The sequence below is a fragment of the Garra rufa genome, chromosome 16, assembly GCF_049309525.1.
Source record: "Garra rufa chromosome 16, GarRuf1.0, whole genome shotgun sequence".
NCBI classification, from domain to species: domain Eukaryota; kingdom Metazoa; phylum Chordata; class Actinopteri; order Cypriniformes; family Cyprinidae; genus Garra; species Garra rufa.
Genome location: NC_133376.1, coordinates 40,161,627 through 40,167,703, shown reverse-complemented (window position 1 = coordinate 40,167,703; position 6,077 = coordinate 40,161,627).

The following is a 6,077-nucleotide window of genomic DNA, read 5'->3' as shown; positions in this document are numbered from 1 at the left end:
GATTTAATTAAATGCAATCAATGCAAGGACTTCAGATAGATGCCAACTGTGAACCAGTATGCTACAAATAAGAACATGTAATTCATGATGATAGCAAAATGTTATTATTGCTTCCTTTATATCCACCACTTCTGCTTAAATGTCATTGTTACCTATCTGTACAATTTTTGTATAATATATTTTTGTATAAAATCAATTGTTGTCATAACTAAGAATCAATAAGGAAGACGGTGCCCTGTTGGCACATGCATTCACAGTAACCCTCTGCTAGTTTGGATTTTAAGTTTACAGAATTGAAAGGGTTACACTTTAAAATCAACACACAGACACATACACACAAAATATAAAATGTTGCCATCCAGTTTCATTTGTTAAAATTAACTATATCAGTTAACATGACCAATAAATAAATAGCATTTATTAATGTTAATTAATATTAAGCTAAAAAAAAGTATTCATATAAAGTTTATGTACAGTGAATTAACATGAACATTTCATGTGAACACAGTTCATGTGGGTGTACAGCAATACACAATAAAGTGCTCTATAAACGCTTCATTCTTTCAAAATATCTTTAAAAATCAAGTTGAGTATTTTAACGGGGTGATATATATATTTATAACTGTTCTTAAAATTATGGTTTTCAGATGTTTTGAAGAGATAACAGTAACGTTTGTTTTGTTGTCAAAGTTTGTCTTAGTGTTATTTATTGAATATAAAATAATAATAATAAAAAATTATGTAAATATTGTCTATCAATGAAGATAAATTGATCATGCTAAAAAGTTGTATTTTTTTAAATCTTTTGCTATGTGACTGAATAGGACAAGTTCATGGTACAGTTAAGTAAAAAATAAATAAAAAACAACAACTGCAAAATACGAACAATGAAAGACTTAGTGACCCTTTATATTTTCTCAAAATATCAGACTCTCAAAGATCAGACATATTTATGTAATTACACTACATATGTGCACTTTTTGTTCAAAGATGGTCTGTAGGATGGCTCTCTACTCTGTCACCCTCTCTGCCTCTCACCCCTCCCCCCTGCAATAATGAGCTTCTCTGTGCCTGACTGAACGCACACACATACTGTAGAGACATTCACCAGAGTGACAGCAGGTTTCTGAGTTATTTTTTTAATTTTCTTTAATTCATTGAAGCTTGTATAAAATTAATATTTCCAGCACTTGCTCAGAATGATTAGATCTCTGTGTGAAAAAAGTTTTAAAGAGTTTGGATGCTGCACTTTAAAGATATAAAAAATTAGGGTTATGTTTTTTACTACATCTTTAAAAAATCACCACGTCAACACCGTTCGAGATATCCCAAATCCGCTCGCAATTTAACATCTTCAGAATCTTCTCTTCATGTTAAAAAAGTTTGGTGTGAACAGCTGGTTGTTCTTAGGAGTAGTGTGAATTTGTTTACTACCTGATTTTTCAAAAAATCCACCTTCAAATCAAAATAGCCGGCTTTCTGTTGGTCTTAGCTAATGAGTTTGATTTAGAAAGTTGTCCAGATTGATGAGAACAATATATGTACAGAGTTTGGTGACTGTAGGAAAAACTAACCCCCCAACTTTTGTCAAAAGATGGCGCTATAGAGTGCCTGCTCCACGCCCATTTATGACCTTTTGCCAGTGTCTAACTATCATTAATATTGATGTGTGTGTTGAGTTTCATGAAATTCTAAGCATGTTATCTGCCTCGAAAAGACAGGAATGTAATTTTAAAGTTTGACACGTTGCCATGGCAACAGCATTTGATTTATCATCGATCCCTTTACATATTCTTATCGGCCGTGTTTTGACATGATTTTGATGAAGTTTAAAGAAAATCGAGTAAAATTAAGAGGCTGATTTCAAAGCATTTTGAAAATGACACGTTTCCTGCTGCCAGTTGGTGGCGCTATAACTTTGACTCATAATAGTCACATTTATGGAATCGGCATCATACAAGGAACAAACTGGTGAAGTTTCATCAGAATCAGGCAATGTGTGCAACAGTTATTAGACACTTCCTGTTTCTCATTTCTCGCCATAACTTTGTCGCCTTGCCACGGCCAAACCGTTCGAGATATCAAAAATCTCCTCGCAATTTAGCGTCCCCAATGTCTTGAGATCATGCTGACCGAGTTTGGTGACAATCCCATGGAATTCCTGGGAGGAGTACGTTAAATTCCAGAGCATGCGCTTTTTAAACAGCCCTAAATATCTCACTTCCTGTTGCGTGGAGCCCATGACATAGAGTACAAAAGTTGTTCAGCTCGATGAGTTCTATATGTGTACCGAGTTTCATATGAGTATGTGCAAGTATGTGTGCGCAGTACATCAAGTTTTCAAACTGTGTTCCAGGGGGCGCTGTAGAGGCCCTGAACCACGCCCGGGTCCCAGCCTCTGTGGCGTCCGGACGACGGCAGATTCCGACGTGTGTGCAAATTTTCAAGAGTTTTTGAGTATGTTAAGGCCCCCAAAAGTGCCCCAACGGTTGAAAAAAAATAAAAATAAAAAAAACAAAAAAAACAAATAAGAATCCTTAGAAGAACAATAGGGCCTTCGCCCTTTTGGGCTCGGGCCCTAATAATCCTTAGAAAAACAATAGGGCCTTCGCCCTTTTGGGCTCGGGCCCTAATAAGAATCCTTAGAAGAACAATAGGGCCTTCGCCCTTTTGGGCTCGGGCCCTAATAATCCTTAGAAAAACAATAGGGCCTTCGCCCTTTTGGGCTCGGGCCCTAATAATAATAATAATAATCCTTAGAAAAACAATAGGGCCTTCGCCCTTTTGGGCTCGGGCCCTAAAAATAAGAATCCTTAGAAGAACAATAGGGCCTTCGCCCTTTTGGGCTCGGGCCCTAAAAATACAAGAGAAACACACGATTCCCTGAAGCTCATAAACATCAGCGCTGCATAAATCAAACTTTATCAAAACCACACAGAGATGTGGTAACTATGGTTACAGCTGCCCTCAGCCACCACCTCCCTTAGCAACGGCATACATGTGATGTATCAGATAAGGTGACCCGCCCCCTGCGATCTGACACGCCCCCCTCTGCTGTGACACGCCCCTCTGACTCCAGCTCATCAGGGGCCTCTGGGCACCAAACGATCCCATGATCATAATTCATCAAACACACGCAGAATTCATGATGTTCAGAGCAGCTTCTGTGAGTTTACATTCATCTCATCCTTCAAACATGAACTGACCTCAAGCGACCGCTCGGAGTTAATGTAGCGTTTTATCTCTCGTAACTCGAGCGTGTCAAAGGGAGCAGCGGAGACTGATCTTAAAAATGTCCAAAATAAATAAATAAGTCATTTCTAACTGCTGGATTTTGTCTCAGTAGACTAGAAGCTCAGCGCTGATGAGGCTGAAATTACAGGCGCTTTCCGCAGGAAGGAAAACACCATCACATCATATCAGAGACACACCGACTGCCCACGAGACACATCACAAACACAACACACAACACTCGCTCACGCTCAGAATTCAACAACAGACCGAACCTGAGGGTCAAGCACAGCGACCAGAATCAGAGAGAGCGTCTGGAGCTCATGTGGGAGACGCAGGTTTGAGTCTGGCCTCCTGTCTCTCTGTGTTTGTGGAGCTGATGGAGGACTCCTGATGCTGTGGATCCTGGGAGGAAAACAATGAGAGAGACTCAAACAGGTTGTTTAGTAGAAACTGTGTGCCGCACATTTACATTGGGAAAGCAATAAACACCACAAATCCAGCCAACACGGAACATTCTCAGAACCTTCTGTCAAGGTTCTCTAAGTGATCTGGGCTTTAAAAATGTTCTCAAAACATATAGGCCTGGTTTCACAGACAGGGCTTAGACTAAGCCAGGATTAGACCATAGTTCAATTAGGATATTTAAGTAATTTTTATAAACGTGCCTTAGAAAATTACGGGTGTCTATCTTGAGACAAAACAAAGCCATTGATATAATTTAAGAGCTGTCAGTGCAAGTTTCTTTCATTTGAAACAGCTCAGATTTACAATGTAGTCTGGGACTAGGCTTAAGCTTTGTCTGTGAAACCAGGGGTTAAAGTTTTTTAAAAATCAGTTTGAAATCCAGTGGTCTTGTGTTATTGTGTAAGAAAATAACCCCATAGCATCATCAGTGTCCCAATTAGTAGACATTTTAAGGATTTGTCAGCAAAAAAAAAAAAAAAAAAAAAAATTATATATATATATATATGTTGCTGCATATTGAAAAATGATTGAAATTGCAATAATGCATTCAGGCTGATAACTTCATACTATGGGTGATTATCTGCTGATTCCCAGCCCTAGTTTACATACAACCTAACAATCCACTGATGCTCAATCGGACTGAAGAAGATCGATGTAAATCGTCTGATTGACAGCTGCACTTGGATTCAAAAATGCCTTCGCATGTGCAGTACTGTAATGAGTCTTCAGTCTTTTGTGTGTCATATGTTTATATATATATGTGTATACTGCTAAAAAGCTTTTACAGTTTTTAGATAAGTGATCACAGCGAAAGCAGCCGTTATTGTCTCAGAGCTGCAGCGATGTTCTCACAGCGTCTGTCTCCGTTTCTGAGCGAGGCGACTGGCACATTTACCACTGCTTTGCAAAATTTAGTGCATGAAATCCGGTCATTCCAATAGGAATCTATCACGTGATCGTTCTACAGGTATATGTGCGTGAAGTGTTTCTTTACAAAGTGACATCGCCAGCTCCTGGCCTGACATGAGTAATACAGCATTTTCTGTTGTTTTTGTTAATAAGGATCATTTTCAAAAACACAAGGGAAAAACTTTTCAGCTTTTAGTACATTGTTCACACTTACATATAATAATAAAGAGAGTAAGGGTTATGATTATTTGGTGTGCTGTCTGAGGGGAGGGCTCTGAGCGCGGAATTTTGGCCCAAACCCAGAGTTCCTTTATGTGCTCATCTGTAGGTTACAAAAATGTAATGTGTTCACAAACATGGTTTATTCTTTCATGATTTGCTCTGTGTGTGTGTGTGTGTGTGTGTGTGTGTGTGTTTAGAGTCTCTGACCCACATCACTCCAGTAGTCTCGCTCTCTCTCTCTCTCTGACACACACACACACGCACACACACACACACACACACACACAAAATAAATAATGACTTCATATCACACACAGAAAGAAACGAGTCTCACAGTCTTCCCATCCAAAGGGTAGAGGTTCATTCCAAGACTAGAGCAGAAATGGCAGCAAAAAAAGGACAAAAAGGCGATTTTCCACAGATCTGTAATGTGGCGTCTTTGATCGCGCTGTCAGACGCAGGTCTGATCCGCTGAGAACCACTCTGACACACACTCCTCTCTCTGCTGTTTGCTTTAGTGTGTGTGTGTGTGTGTGTGTGTGTGTGTGTGTGTGTGTGTGTGTGTGATCATGTTGTCAAGATCAAATGCGTTTAACAGCAAAAATGTGCAGCAGTTACTTCATTACTGACCTCTTTAAACCACACACACACACACACACACTGGTACTCCAATCATCACAGGGACTTTCCATAAGCGTAATGGTATTTATACTGAGCTAATCACATTTTCTATCCTCTAACCCTAAACATAAGCCTTTTTCACATCTTTAATAAAAACCGTTTAGTGTGTTTACGTAGCCGTTCAAATAACAGTGACAGCTGGGATGAAACCTGAACACAAACTACATTCTGAGGCTTGTGTTCATCTAATTAGCGTATATCACTGACTTTTACTGTTTATATAGTTATAAGCACATGATAGTGACTACAGACCAACACAAACCCTACAGGAAAACCCCCATTATTTCTGGATCACATTGAAACGACACCAAAGGGAGGTTTGACAGATTCAGCTCACTTCTGGAGACAATTTTGTCCCTAAAGTATAACAAAGTACAGTTACACATTACACACCCCACCCGCTGCTGCTGCTACACACACACACACTCAACCTCTCTCTCAAACACACAAACACACACACACACACACACACACACACACACACACTCAACCTCTCTCTCAAACACACAAACACACACACACACTCAACCTCTCTCTCAAACACACAAACACACACACACACACAC